Raw genomic sequence first — 16,461 nt, forward strand, 5'->3', positions numbered from 1 at the left:
GAGTCGCTCTCCATGGACTTAGTGGAAGGGAGCGTCTGTTGCCGAAGGCCAGGCCTGGGTCAGAGCACCTCCATCCCTGCTGGAAAGGGCTGTTGGAGGAGGACCAACCAGAGCTCGTCCAGTCATTACCTCCCCAACTCCGGAGGAGGCACCGCAGGCTCCTCTAGTTTGGGCCTCCCAACGGAGCTGGTGGATCATTACCAGTCTGTCCGTGAACTCTGGTCTCTTTTCCATACCTGCTGCCCAGCGTCTTTACTTGCCTCCTACGTCTGCACGGTAGGCCATCAGGGAATTCTTGAATGAATTTGCCGTTTGGTCTGCCAGGCATACGTCCCCTTTTACAGAGGAGGGCAAGGAGCTTTCCCCTGTGTTAGTCAACTTCCTGAGCCTGCGGGGCGCGTTGCCCTTGCCTTGCCTGCGTGAAGTGTGCAGGCAGACCACTGTATACACAGCTGGTTTCTCTTACTGCTTTGCTTTTCGCTGAACCTCAAGTCCTCACTCAGAATTCAACTGTTTAGCCAACACTGTTGGTGATTCTGGTTTGGTGTATGCCACATGTCCGGTTTTATCAGCAGGATGCATAACCTTAGTACTATTGTGGGAGACACAAAAGTTGAACACAGCCTAGTAGAAACGCCCAGTAGAGGGCTTCTGCAAGTGAGGCTCAGTCTAAAGAAGTTTTCTCTTGTACCAACGTTTAATTGCATAGGGTCTTGGAAATTGGAATTTAGACAGAAAAAAATCATTATTTTCATGACACTTTCCCATTTAACTTGATGTTATGTGGAGATGTGTGCCATCTAATTCTTTCTGAGCTGATAAAACACATTTCAGAGGTTTTCCTAGGTTGCTCTTCTGAGTGACAATACCAGACAGGGGTGTGTGTTGTTTTGGTGGCTCTCTAATGTGTGAGGAGAGCACATAATGACTTCTATCAATAGGGTTAAGTGGTAGGTGATCTCACCTCTTTCTCCATTTCTGTCATCTGTCTTATGAAATTTTTTATTTTGTAAAGTGATTGGTAACCAACACATTTAAATGTGATCTCATATCTGTGTGTTTTCCTCTTGATTATCCATGTAAGGTTTAGTCAGAAACTGGTTTTAAATCCCAGATTGGTTTAATGGAAACAGCAAAGAACTAACCTGGGTCTAGCATGCAGTGGGAACTTAAACGTTACTCATTTTCTTTTTGTACCTCATTTTTTTATTCCCTATGGAGCTGATAATGTGGTTTTTTAAAAATATTTTATCTATTTATCTTTAGATGGGAAGGGAAGGAGAGAGGGAGAGAAATATCAATGTATGGTTGCCTCTCATGCGTCCCCTGCTGGGAACTGGCCTGCAACCCAGGCATGTGCCCTGACTGGGAATTGAACCTCGATCGTGTGGTTCGCAGGCCCACACTCAATCCACTGAGCTACACCAGCCAGGGCTGATAATGTGTTTTAAGTTATATTTTATAAAGATTTTTTGCTGATGTAGGGACATGGTGGTTTTATTATTTACTGTATTATTTAGTAGTCCTCTGTCCTGGTATCTCCAAATGGAAATTAATTTTGATATTTACCTGAATCAACCTATAATTTGGGAGGTGTACATATAGGTGATCATGTACTTCATTTTATATATTTATATATACATATATATTTATGTATATGTACATATATATTTATATATATATGTACATATATATTTATTACGTTGGATTACCTATTTAGACCATATGCCTTATTTCTAAAGCTGAATTATATGTACTTTGGATGATCTGTTACTCATTAGGTTATTTTGAATAACCTACTTATTTCTGTTCTTAACTATTTCCATACATGTACAACGGCAAGCAAATAGTACAGATAATCTAGCAGTTATTTTGCTGAGTATTTAATCCTTTGCAACTTTGACTCCTGAAGTATATGTGAATGAATTGGCCCTGTTTACTTGTAGCGTCAAAGGTGCTTTATTATTTTTTTTTGTCTTCAGTTAATACTTTTTCTTGATAGCTTTTCCCTTCTTTTTAGGTAGCTGAAATGTCTTAATTAACTAACTTGATTAGCGTACTGTGTCAGAAGTTCAGCTCCATATGATTCAGGTAACTTGACTCTGTTCTATGACTCCTGAGGTGCAGTCATTTTGCGAAGGCAAGATGTTAGTTACCAGGAGACTGATCAGGGAGGTCTGACCAGGAAGCATGCCATGGAGTTTGGTTACAGTTGGTCAGATCTGGTTTGAATTTTGATTTGGTTTCTTTTTAGCAATCTGACCTTGGATAACTTAGTTAAGGAAATAGTCTTACATGTTCTTAATGTCTGGTAGTTCAGTCATAATAAAAACGGATCAGGATCTGAAGTTATAAAAACCAGGTACTTAAGTGAAAAGTTTTAGAAACTTGAAAGTACAACAGTAATAGCATCCTGGTAGTTTTTTTCCAGACACTGTACTCTTTCTAACATTAACTTGGTGGTAATCTCCGTTTTACTATACAGATAAGGTGGCTGAGATTTGTAGATCACTCTCCTATAAAATTGTAAAGATAGGGTTCCAACCCGGGTCTGACATACCCCAAAATCCTAGGTACTAATCACTGCTATCAACCAAGTGACAATTTCTTGGTGTTTCTGAGGATAAATAAGATAGAGGCTGAGTGAACGGAGACTTGTGAATAAGGGACCTCTGGTAGGTCCTACCTTAGGTAGCCTTTCATGGCCCACTGTTGACAACTCTAAAGGGATAGAATGCTCTGTCTCCTTTGAGCAATTAGTTTTCAGTATGCATACCAATAGCTGGGCCTTTATCTGTTTGTCATAAGGTTTTATAACTTAATGCAGTTGCATTGCTTTTAAAATTGTTTTATGGAACGTAATTCCAGAATGAATCTCATATCTAATAATTTTATTACTTAGGAAGTTAATCTAGACTGTACTTTTCATTGTAGTTACAGTTGAAGAACTTCGTGGATTTAGTATAAATTTGGTAGTAAAGTTACCTGAGCTGGAGAAGAGCTTTTACTTATTCTAGTACTTAACTGCTCTATGGAGGCAGAGGGAAAATGGTTTTACTTCTTAATTTTCCAAAAATGTGATTGTTACATTAAAAGTTTAGAGGGAAAAATACATACAAATTTCCAACATTTTAATCAAGTAGTGAGTAGAATATATAAACTTGAACCAATTTTAAAAATTAAACGTTTTTTAAAACTACTAGCTACTTTTAAACACTGAACAGTGTACTTTGGAAACTGGTTCTACATCAGTTCCATATAGTGCAGCCTTACTTTTTTTAAGGTTTTTTAAAAATATATTTTATTGCTTATGCTATTACAGTTGTCCCAATTTGTCCCCCTTCTGCTCCCCCTCCCCCAAGTGCTCCCTATCCCCTCTAGCAATACCACCCCTCCCTCAGTTCTTGTCCATGGGTCAATACCACGCCCCCTTCTCTGTTTCCTGTACAGTTCTTAATATCCCCTTGCTTTTCTGTAACTACCTATTTATACTTCTATTATCCCTGTACCTTTTCCCCCACTTTTTCCCCCTTCCCATCCCAACTGGTAACCATCCAAATGATCTCCATATCTATGATTCTGTTCTGCTTGTTTGCTTAGTCTGTGTGTTTTTGCTTTTGTTTTTGTTTTTTTTTAGATTCAGTTGTTGATAGTTGTGTATTTGTTGCCATTTTAATGTTCATTGTTTTGATCTTATGTTTCTTAGATAAGTCCCTTTAACATTTCAGGTAATAATGGCTTGGTGATGATAAATTCTGTTAGATTGACCTTGTCTGGGACGCACTTTATCTGCCCTTTGATTCTAAACGATAGCTTTGCTAGGTAGAATAATCTAGGTTGTAGGTCTTTACTTTTCATCACTTTGAATATATCTTGCCAGTCCCTTCTAGCCTGCAAAGTTTCTTTTGAGAAATCAGCTGGCAGTGTTATGGGGGAACTCCTTTGTAGGTAACTGTCTTCTTTTCTCTTGCTGTTTTAAGATTCTCTTTATCTTTAACCTTTGGCATTTTAATTATGATGTGTCTTGGTGTGATCCTCTTTGAGTCCAACTTATTTGGGACTCTGTGCTTCCTGGACTTGTATGTCTATTTCCTTCTCCAGATTGGGGAAGTTTCCTTTCACCATTTTTTAAAATAAGTTTCAATTTCTTGTTCTTTCTCTTCTCCTTCCAGCACTCCAGTGATTTGAGTGTTGGTACCTTTGAAGTTGTCCCAGATGCTCCATACCCTATCCTTGGGGTTTTTTGGGGGGGGGGGCGGGGTATTCTTCTTTTTCTTATTGCTGTTCTGAATATTTTTTCTCCTTTGTGTCCCAAATCATTGATTTGATTCTTGGCTTCATCCCCTCCAGTGTTGATTCCCTGTAATTTTTTCTTTATTTCGCTTAGTGTAACTTTTATTTCTGCCTTTGTCTTTTTTTACACTTTTGAAGTATCGAATGAGTTCATTTCCCTCATAACCAGTGTTTTGAACACTGCATCTGATAGATTGCTTATCTTCATTGCATTTAGCTCTTTTTCTAGCGTTTCGTTCTATTCTTTCATTTGGGCCATGTTTCTTCATCTCATTTTGATAGCCTCCCTGTGTGTGTTTCTGTGTATTAGGTAGAGTTGTTTTGACTCCATGTCTTGGTAGTGTGCCCTAATGTAGAAGGTGTCTCATAGGGTGCAGTGGCACAGCCTCCCCTGTCACCCAAGCTGTGAGTATTCAAGGTGCACCCTTTGTGTGGGCTGAGTACACACTCCTCTTGTACTTGTAACAAGTTGAGCCTTGTTAGCCGTTTGCACATCAGTGGGAGGGGTTTACCCAGGCCAGTTAGCTGCCAGGACTGGCTATGACCACTGACCACCAACCTCTGCCCTCTGTGGATGATCCGCTATTTAGGGTCTGGGTGGTGGTGGTGCTCTGAAGTGGTCTGTGGCTGTCCACTGGGCGTGCTGGCCCTTGAGTTTCCGGGGTGATACAGGCCAAGGTCAGCTCCCACCTGTGTTTTGCCTGGGGCACGCAGCCTGAGCTGTAAAGCAATCTGAAATGTCTGCTACTTGTGCTGGGCTTGGAGAGTCCCAGGCAAAGCCAAGCTGTGACTCCAACTTGGATGCTGCTCCTCCCTAGCCTGGGCCTCACTGAAGCCACCTGTTGCTTGTTTGTTAGGATTTAGGAAGTTGTGAAGCATGAGCCAAGACCAGCCATCATATGGAAAAGCAGCTTGGATGTGCCTGTAAGCCAGGTTGGTGGAGTCTCAGATACGGCACTAGCTTCCTGGCTTTTTGAGGGGAGGGTTTAGAAAAGGGATAATGGCTTCTGCTCACCCTGATGGCAGACACTTCTTTTCTGCCTGTATACCACCAGTGCCTTTGGAATTGCTACTCTGGTGCTGGACCTCAGAGGGAGTGCAGTTTGAGTAAGTAAGTCTGTGTGTGGGTTCTTTAAGGGGAGCTGCCTAGGGCTCCAGCAGTTTCTTCTACCTATTCAATCCCCACTGGTTTTTGTAGCAGAAGTTTTGGGGACATAACCATATTTTGCCATGTATAATGTGACCCTGTGCACATTGTGCACCCATGTTTTTGGCTTAGACTTTTAGGAAAAGAAATCTTTCGTTTTAATTTCTTAGTTCAATTTTTTATTCACTTATATTTAGAAACAAAACCAATGATCATATTGCTGGCTATTTTGCATATGGATATTATTGCTTTCTAGAGTTACACTTTTAATACATAAGCATAAGTAAAAGAATTAAACACATGTATATATTTATGGAATTAATACTACCCATGTATAATGCACATCCTTATTTTCCTCTCAAAAATTTGGGCAAAAAAGTGTACATTATACATGGCAAAATATGGTATCTTCCTGACACTGAAACCCTAAGCTGGGGGTCTTGGTATGGGGCTAGGACTCCACTCCCAAGACATCCTCCTGAATTTTTAGCCACCACACGGGGGTGTGGTACCAGCCTGTTCCACATCTGTGCCACTCCTACCAGCCTGCATGGATGTGGTTTCTTTCATTCTGTAGTTGTCAGACTCCCATTCATCTTGATTTCTGATGGGTCTGAGTGATGGTTTTTCCAGATTTTAGTTGTAATTTTGGTTTGCATCCTGCACTCAATCCACTGAACTTTTTGTTGTAATTTTGATGTGGTTGTATAAAGAGGTGAGCTATGGCTACCTATGCCACCATCTTGACCAGAAGTTCCTGAAATTCTCAATGTCAACTGTCACATCTTTTAAAACACTTGCATCTTTAATTTTGTAATTACATTAGAGTAGGCCCTTGGCAAAATTTCATTTCTAGGTTTGCCCTTTTCAGAAATACTTTCTTGTCCTCCTGTTTTGTTCCTCAGTAAGTTTATATATGTTAGTAAGTTTTGTTACAGAGACATAGCTGTGTTTGATTATTTTTTGAAATTTAGTAATTCCAATGATCCATAGAATTAGAATTACTTTTTTTAAGCTTTATTGTGGAATTTTCCAAATAGATACAAAATGAGAGAAAATGGCAAAATAAATGTGTTACTCATCTCAACTTAAGCAGTGACCAGTGTGGGTAATGTTTCATCTACAAGATCTCTCTGCTCCCCTCTATCTTATTTTAAAGCAAACCTCAGACATCATATCATTTTGTAAGATATGGACTCTTAATTTGTAAAAACATAACTATAGTATTATTATCACACTTAAAAAATTTTAGACAAGTCCTTAATATTAAATATACAAACAGGAATCATATTTTCCTGCTAATTTTATGTTTGCTTGACTCAGGATTCATAAGGTCCTTACATTGCCATTGTTGGAAAAGTCTTTAATCTATACATTTTCCGTGGGTTTTGCCTTTGCCAGATGACTTCATAGGTGGTGTTGTATACCTCCATTAGACGGCACCTACTGTCCGGTTGACTTTGTTGTGTATGTGATGTTAGTGGCCATTGATAGTGTGATTGATCTAGAAAATTTTCTAGATCCATTACTTTATTTAGGGTTGCAGAATGGTGCTCTATTATTCTTAGATTTAGTAACTGTCATTCTTCTGCACAGAGAAACTGCCTCATCTTTTTGGTTACCTGAAGAGATGCTTTGTATGTCTGAGAGACAGGAGAAGTACTTGCTACTTTCTAGGTTTCAAAATAGTAAGTTGGATTCCTAGTATCCTTCAAAATGACCAGTAAAACTTTATTTGAGTGTAAGCTTGTATTTGTGGTTCAATCAGGTTGCATTTGTTTTTTTTGTATTCAGCTTTACAGAGCTATAACTTACATAAAATTCACCTGTTTAAAGTGTGTACAATTCAGTAATTTTTAGTATGTTCACAAAGTTGTGAAAGTACCATCAAGATGTAATGAGTTTTAACTACCTCCATCACCCCAGACAGAAACCCTGTACCCACAATGCTACCCTACTTCTATCTAACTCTAGGCAACCACTAATCTTCTTTCTGTCTCAATGGATTTTCCTAGTCTGAGCATTTCATATAAGTGGAATCATACGATAGGGAGTCTTTTGTGATCAACTTCTTTTATTTTGCATGATGTTTTCATAGATTTTGAGGCATGTGTAGTTATTTTTATTGATTGTCTTGTCCTGTCTTTGTCCAGTGGAGTCCCTTCATAATGGCCCTGAGCGCATTTGACTTAATTTGAGGCACTTTTTGTGCATCTGATATGACAGTTTGTCCAAACTTACTTTTGTAAGTTTTGCCCTTTCGTCTTTTTTTTTTTTTCTACANGTATTTGTGGTTCAATCAGGTTGCATTTGTTTTTTTTGTATTCAGCTTTACAGAGCTATAACTTACATAAAATTCACCTGTTTAAAGTGTGTACAATTCAGTAATTTTTAGTATGTTCACAAAGTTGTGAAAGTACCATCAAGATGTAATGAGTTTTAACTACCTCCATCACCCCAGACAGAAACCCTGTACCCACAATGCTACCCTACTTCTATCTAACTCTAGGCAACCACTAATCTTCTTTCTGTCTCAATGGATTTTCCTAGTCTGGGCATTTCATATAAGTGGAATCATACGATAGGGAGTCTTTTGTGATCAACTTCTTTTATTTTGCATGATGTTTTCATAGATTTTGAGGCATGTATAGTTATTTTTATTGATTGTCTTGTCCTGTCTTTGTCCAGTGGAGTCCCTTCATAATGGCCCTAAGCGCATTTGACTTAATTTGAGGCACTTTTTGTGCATCTGATATGACAGTTTGTCCAAACTTACTTTTGTAAGTTTTGCCCTTTCGTCTTTTTTTTTTTTTTTTTTTTGCCACAGGAAATAGCCCTTTGTCTAAGAAGTTTTCTGGGAACTTAAGATGCTTATTCCTACTGAGTTAGTCATTGTTTATAAGCCTTTTCTGTGATTAGAGCTAGGAAATAAATTGTGTTTTCTCTTTAAAAAAAAGTTTTGTATTTATGTTAGAGTTGAACATCTGGTGACCCAGGGACTTTTCTTACCCTTGATTTTATGTCTCTATCTCCTTTTGCTTAGACCGAAAACCCCACTTCTCAACAGCATCGACGTAGTTACTCGTTTTCTTTTTCCCATGGTATAAGTACCAGATAGTCTCAGAATGATGTTGCCAGTACTACTACCAACAATATGATTACTGAAGAAAGTTTATGACTTGTTATTGTTCTCATCCTTAAGGTATATACTTCATTCTGGTTGTAGAGTCAAATAACTGAGTTTTAAAGTTACATAGGCTAGTTCATTGCTGAGTATTTATGTCATCACCTAGTTACACACATTTATTTGTTTCATTTTATATACTCTTAGGCCTCCTGAAAGATACTTAACCTTGCAGAATTTGGGTCATTTGTATATTATTTTAAAATGCATAATGTATGTAATTTGTGATTGTGTTGATATATTTTTAAAATGTGGCTTATGAAGCATACCGTGAGTAAGCAAAAGGGAATGGTGATCTTTAGAATGTGCTGAGTGGGCCTCCCCTTTTATATCTAAAGAAGAAAAGACTTCTTAGCTCTTAGTGCTCTTAGTGGTTGTCTAGTGGGAAGATCAGTCCAGTGTTACCAGCTCATCAGATTTTTTGAGAGATTCTCCAGATTGTTTAGTGTTGACAACTACTTAAATTTTTTTTCATCCGTTGTAAACAGAAGTTTAGGCGCAAGATTTGGCATAGAGCCTGTACTCTGTAATTTCTGCCATAGAGTCTTCAGGGTGAGGGTCAGGCATTAATAGGCTTAATACTGTCTCATGCACCCTCTCCTAAAATGGCAGAAAGCACAATTGTAGAAGAGCCCTGTGCTTCCCATGAAAGGATTAACTTTGGAGATTTGAAAAAGATGACAAGAGATCAACTTGTGAAGATCAGAGTGTCCAATTTTCAACTACTTTAGCAACAAATGATTTCAGAAAGTTGCCAGAAACCACAAAATAAGGTAAATATACTTGGTTCATTTTCAGAGAAGTATGGTAGCACTGGACACCAAAATCAGTTGGCAGGAGCCAGATAAATAAACATCATGTTGATTTGCCATGATGCCTCTGGTTGTGCCGATGAGCGCCAGATGTCATTAGTAGCTATTGGGTATTAACACTTTTGGTGGCATAAGTGCTTTGGTCAATATTGATATGTGTTTTTAGGATAGCTTATTGAGGAATTTGAGAACATTTAATGTATATTTTAACTACTTTATAAAAATTGTCACCAAGAGTGGTGAAAAACATTAGTGTCATAAGTTTGATGCTGATACCGTGAATCATGTTGTTGATTTTTTTTTAAAGATTTTATTTATTTTTAGAGAGGGGAAGGGAAGAGGACAGAAAAGGAGAGAAACATCAGTGTGTGATTGCCTTTCATGTGCTCCCTACTGGGGACCTGGCCTGCAACCCAGGCATCTGCCCTGACTCAGAATTGAAGTGATAACCCTTTGGTTCACAGGCCGGCACTCAATCCACTGAACCACACCAGCCAGGGGATGTTGGTGATCTTTACATATTATTTAATTTACTCAAATTCTAAATTCCTTTTTCTGAGTGAGTAGCCATTTTAAACAAGGCTCCCAGTCCTTGTGAACTTTTGTTTCCTAAAATACTGGTGTAAGTGCATTTTGTAACTGATTATAATTGTAATTTATGGGCAACAGTATTGTATCTTATCATTCACTTTGCTCTTAATCCCATTGGTGCTCTTCAGCCTGTGAATGTTCTCAAGTGTCCTTCCTTTCAGCAAAGCAGTTTGATCAAAGATGTCAGACTCTGTCTACACATGAGCTTGCTCCCTTGATTTTCTTAATACTCCTTTCCTCTCTGCTTATGCCTTTAAGAATAGATTTAACAGGAATTGCATTTTGCATTTGTCTTTGCCATATTAAAAATGTAATGGGATAAATTAGGTAACTCATGCTCAGGCTTCTAGGTAGAAGGATAATATACTGTAGGTGTGTCCTCATGTGCTCTTTACCAAGAGTTTTTTCTTTGAATCACACGATCCTGGGGTCTGTTTTGCTTTTAACACTTGTTGGTCGAACTTGGACACTGTCCCTTGACTTTCTTGAGTCGAGTTTCCTTATCTGTAGATGGTGAGGGTCTGAGGATGAATTGTGTGTGCTGAGCTGGCGTAAAGTGGTCTGGTGACTGCATCCTTCCGCATACTTTCTTCCTTACCTTCAATCCATAGGTTTACCTTTGGCTTTTATGTGGCGTTTCTTACTATTGGTGATGTATCAAACTAATGGTTTTAACCTATCTGTTGGTATTCCCTATGCATGTATCTGTATCAAGTCTAGTTTGGAGTATAGTCACTAAAGGTCAGGGATCGTTTATATTTAATTATTTGTATATAACATCTGATAAACTTAGGCATTCAAATTTTTATTTTGGTGTTGCCAAACCCTAGCTCCAGTTCAGGATTTCTAAATTGAGATTATTACTTGAGTATGTCTCAGAAGTTAAGTTCAGCCCTGGCTGATGTGGGTCAGTGGATTGAGTGCCAGCCTATAAATCAAAAGGTCACAGGTTCGATTCCCAGTTGGGGCACATTGCCTGGGTTGCAGGCCAGATCCCCAGTAGGGGGCATGTGAGAGGCAACCACACACTGATGTTTCTGTTCCTCTCTTTCTCCTTCCCTTCCCCTCTCTCTAAAAGTAAATAAATAAAGTCTTAAAAATTGCTTTTAAAAAAAAGGTTAAGTTCAGTTTGTCAGTCTGCAAAAGAAAGAAATTATCCATCAGGAAAAAATATATATGGGAAAGGTAGTAGGGAGAAGTTTAGCCTTTACTGAACTCCACTGTCCATAGGCACTGGAACTTAAAATATCATCTTACTAGGTTTTTGCATGAGATCAGGTGTTCCAGGAGGGATACAAAGATGACTTAAAACAGTCCTTCCCCTCAAGGGGTGTATGATTTCTTAAAGAAAGTAAGTATACAAATCTGCTTTTCTTCCAGTCTTATTTCATTTGCTAGGGTTACTGTTCACAAAGTCCCACAAATGGCTCAAGCAACAGAAAGGCATTGTCTCACAGTTCTGGAGGCCAGTAGTCAGAAATCCAGGTGTCAGCAGGGTTGGTTCCTTCTGAGGACTGTGAGGGGAGGACTTGTTTCTCTCCTTGACTTTAAGATGGCTGTCTTTTTACGTCCGTCTGTGTGTCTCAGTCTGCATCCAAATTTTCCCCTTTTTGTTAGGACACTAGTCGTGTTGGGTTAGGGCTCATCCTAATGAATTTATCTTAATTTGAAGATCCTGCCTTCAGATAAGTCACCTTCTGGGTTCCTGGATGTTAGAACTCCAGTATATCTTTTTGGCCGGGGGTACATGATTCAACACACCACACAGTCCCTAGAAGACAGTTCTCTACATTAGGAGACCCTGCAGTTCTTCATTCCTCAAGGCAGAAGGAAACAGAAGTCTGAGTTTACATGTAAATAAACTAGTTTATAAAAATAAGTTGTATAAATGAACAAATACTTGCTTGTTCCTTTTCTCTTATTTGCTACATGCAGTGCTAAAATTTATGTATCAGTCACTATACTAAGCATAGAATAAGCATAATCTTTATAGTCCCTATGAGGTAGATATTTTTCCTACCCTTATTTTACACACTAGGCAAAGAGCTTCTTGAATTAACAGTTTATTTCAGGTTGTGGAGCTCTGCTGAGCTGCGGAGCCACCGTCAAACCTGAGTCTCCTGATCTGAGACCTTGGCTGGAACTACCTCTGCAGTGTCTTGTATCTATAATGTCCAGCTACATTTTACCACCTCCTTGCCAAAGGAATTTTTCTAAAGTACTGCTTTTGGAGGATCACTTTACTGCTTAAATCTCTTGATGACTTCCTTTCACATAAAATACTTCAATCATTTAAAACTCTTCACAGTCTAGTTCCAGTAGGGTACTGGTTTGGGTTGGGGGGTGTAATGGACTTCAGTTGAAGAATGATGAGTACTAATGAAAGATGAAAGAGAAGATGACATGCTTTGTATATATCCCTTTTCTGGGCATTTGGGTTACCACAGTGAGCAAAATAAAGTCTGTCCTCGTGAAACTTACACTCTGAGAGTGCGGGGAGGAAGGCGATAACGCGTCAAGTGCTATAGAGAAGTAAAGCAGGGCGAAGGAGGTAGGGGATCCATGCAGCAAGCTTCTCTTTTAGATATCAGGGTCAGGGAAGTTCTCTGAAGTTAACACTAACCCACACCTAAAGAGAGAAGGTCATAGATGGGTTTGGGTGGCAGTGAAAAGTCAGATCATGTAAGGCCTTGCGGACTATGGTGAAAACATCTATTTTGAATGTAGTGATTCCCTAATATTGGTGCTTTATTATAGATCACCAGTCTTTGTTTGAAGTGAATCTGAAATATTCCATGTGGAAATGGAGGCTGCTGGGATTAGATCACAGAGTGCCATCTAGTGGCTGTTTTCCATAAATGTGGGTGAGCCTTCTAGAAAATAAGCAGGCTCTACGAGAGTTTGCGTTGCCAGCCCCGTGGTATACAGTAAATGGAGAATATGGATGCCTGACAGAACCCTTCATTTATAGACTATTTGAAAGCAAGCTGCAGACATTGTGCCCCTTTACCCCTAAATACCTTGCATATTCCCTTAGAACAAGGACATTCACTTATATAATCACAATGTAAGTATCAAAATAGAAGACAGATTTTTTTCCAGATCTGCTGCTGCTGTTGCTACTTCATCCCAGGACCTTTTGTTATGAAGAGCTATTAGTTTGCTGTGGGCCAGATGCCAAGAACTGAAGCAAGGAGATTCCTAATTCCTTGTCTTTGGATTAATCCAGAGATAGCTTTAATTCTTAAAAATGGAAGGGAATACAGCAGTCCCCCTTATTTGCACTTTTGCTTTCTGCAATTTCAGTTACCTGCGGTCAACCATGGACTGAAAATATTAAATGGGAAATCCCAGAAATAAACAATTCTTAAGTTTTTAATTGGGTGCTATTCTAAGTAGCAGGGTGAAATCTCACACCGTCCTGCTACATCCAGCCCTCTGCCCAGTGTATCCAGGCCGTACACCTACCTGCCCCAGGAGTCGCTTCTTAGCCAGCTAGGTATCAGATCACTGTTGTGCTGTCTCAGTGCTTGTGTTAAAGCCACCAAATAATGGCCCCAAAAGCCATTCACATAACTTCTATTACAGTATATTGTTATAATTGTATTTTATTATTAGTTATTGTTGTTAATCTCACTGTGCCTTTAGTAAACTTCATCATAGGTAGGTATGTGTAGGGAAAAACTGTATATAGTGCTCAGTACTATCCACCATTTTAGGCATCCACGGGAGCTCTTGAACGGATCCTGATGGATAAAGGTGGACAGCTGTACCTTACTTTTAAATTGACTCTTTTGAGGTGTAATTTATAAACAATATAATGAACTCATTTTAATAAGAGTGCAGTTTAGTATATTTTGACAAACGTATGCATTCATATAACCAGCACCCCAATCAAGGCTAGAACATTTTTATCACTGCTGGAACTTCACTGTGTGTGTTGTTTTTGTATCCTGTCTCACTCGCCTGGTCCTGGCCCTGGCCCTGGCCCTAGGCAGCCACTGCTTCTGCCAAAGATTGGTTTGGCTGGTCAACAATTTCATATAAGTAGAATTATACTGTATGTACTCTTTAATGTCTAGCTTCTGTTCAGCATAAGGATTTTGAGATTCCTTTGTGCTGGTCACATGAATTTTAGTGGTTTATTCCATTTTATTGTTCAATGCTAATCAGTTGCAAGAATATACCTAAGTTTCTTAATGTCTTTTCCATTGGTTGACATCTGTGGGGGTTTTCTTTTGTTTGTTTTGTTTGTTCCCCCCCATTCTCTTTGGGGCTATTATGAATGAAGTTTGTATTAATTCTTGTGCCAATCTATGAGTGGACATATTTTTTATTTCTTTAGGATTAGAAGTGCTGGAATGTGGTTGAGGTCTATTTAATTTTATATAAAACTGCCAAAGTTTTCCAAAATTACTGCTAACAGTGTATGAGAATTTCAATTACTCCACTTTTGATTTTAATTTTTATTTAAATTATTTTTCCTTGATGACTAAATGCTGGCAGTAACAAGTCTTTTATCAGATATTTTGACAATCCAGTTTATTTTTCTCTTAATTTTTTTCTTCCATCAATGCATTTTTTGTGTTTTAGGAAATACTTGTCTATTCTAAGGTTGTGAAGATATTTTCTTAAGTTTTGGTCTCAAAGTTTTAGAGTTTTAGCTTTTACATTTATTTCTGGGGCAAGAGAGGTAAGTATATCTTTTTTGTTTTGCTTTACCATAAAATAAAGAGAAGTATATTAGGATTAAAATCTTCAACCCCCAAGCACATGCACTTGAGAAATCACAGGCATTATATAAATATATTAACATATTTATCATAGATGTCTCCTGAGTCTACATGTAAATCTTTCCCAGTTGACTTAATTTTATTTTGGTATACTTTAATAAGATGATGACATTTAAGTTATCTTCAATTTTATAGTATTAGAAGTAGAGTTAAAATAAATATTCTTGAATATATTTTACTTACGTTTTGCTTTTATGCAAATATTTCTGTAGGATAGATTTCTAGTAATAAAACTTCTAGTCAAATGTTTTACCCATTTAATATCTTGCCTTTTGATCTAAACTGCAAAATGCCTTCAAAATATTAAACATGTTCACTCATACACTGTGGGTATTAGTATTTGCTAAAACTTCATATTGTTAGCATTTTTGATATTATCTTTAATTTTTGTCAAATGTCAGAGGGAAAATTGTCTCAGTTTCTCATTTCCTATAGAGCTTTTCCCTCCTCTTATTAGCCATTTTAATACTGTTGAAACAACTACCTCTAAAGTGAGGATTTTAATTTTGAACTAAAATTTAAAAGTTAACTTTTAGATCTGAATTCTGAGTACTAAATCAGACTGAGAAATTTTTAAAGGCTTCTGATGCCCTGCCTCATGCTGTTAGTTGCTATTCCTCTGGCCAGGAAAACTGGGCCCAGATGATGGGCAGTGGTTGCAGGAATGACCATCTTGCAACAGTGGTGGCCAGGATTGGGAAGCAGCCTCCAAGGCTGAAGCACCCATTCATTTGGTGGAACCAGCAAAATTAGGTGGAGAGATGACAGGCCCTAGGAGGACATAAAAATGAAGTCAATAAGAAAGCATTTGCTTTTCATCAAATCAGTAGATAAAATATCCTTGATGTAAAATTGAAGGATGATTATAAATTTATTAATGGTGCCAAAGAATTAAATCTGTCCAAGTTGGAGAACTTTTGATGCCTAGGAGTTGTAAGTCTGTGTGTAAAACAAAATGAATAAGACACAGTTTGTGTCCTCATGAAAATTATAGTGTAGTTTAAGGTTGGTAATGGCAAAGAAAACTTAATGTTGTTACACAAATATTCTGCCTGATAACTGAATCTGACTGACCAGATGTCAAAAAAACAAAGCAAAACAAAACAAAACCCTCCATTCTTGAGCAAATGTCTACTTTATAAAAGGAAATCTCTGCTTTGGTGGTTTACAAGTGGAATTTGTAACTATACCTTTACTAGATTTTCATAAGCCACAAGAAAATCATTAATCATTTATTTCCATGTCAAGAAAGTGTGTTTGATGCCTTTTTGTGTATCTCATTTTTTTTTAATGCTTACAGTTGTTAATCACAGGAGCAACCTAAATTTCCAACAAATTAGAAATAACAATATAACTGTGAGAATATTAATGTTTCTAAACATGACTATAAAATATATATAATGGAAAGCACAAGAAGAGTTTCTTTCTAATCCTTTTTCCCAATTTTTTTATCATGAGAAATATCAAAAATACAGAAGAGTTGAAAGACTAGCACAGTAAACACTTGTATACTCTGCCATTTGGATGCGTTGGATACAGGCATATACTTTTTTCTTTTTACAAAGCTATCTGAGAGTAAGTTACAGATACCGTGACACCCTATACCTAAAAACTCGGGCTTCTTCTTGCTAATAACAAGGA

At 38.0% G+C, this 16,461-nt stretch overlaps 1 protein-coding gene across 3 annotated transcripts in view; it reads left to right on the top strand.

Annotated features, from left to right (window-relative positions):
* SRPK1 (SRSF protein kinase 1) overlaps positions 1-16,461 on the top strand; it is a 70,494-nt gene that overhangs the window by 803 nt on the left and 53,230 nt on the right. The window contains exon 1 of one of the 3 annotated variants that reach the window (XM_037063319.1): positions 37-276. The exons of the other annotated variants lie outside the window; for them this stretch is intronic. The gene's annotated coding sequence lies outside the window, so the exon portion shown is untranslated. Of the gene's footprint in view, positions 1-36; positions 277-16,461 lie in introns of those variants that run through there. 3 annotated transcript variants of the gene reach the window in all.

Source organism: Sturnira hondurensis, unplaced genomic scaffold (assembly GCF_014824575.4).
Source record: "Sturnira hondurensis isolate 20B ecotype Veracruz unplaced genomic scaffold, ASM1482457v3 Scaffold0014430, whole genome shotgun sequence".
NCBI classification, from domain to species: Eukaryota; Metazoa; Chordata; class Mammalia; order Chiroptera; family Phyllostomidae; genus Sturnira; species Sturnira hondurensis.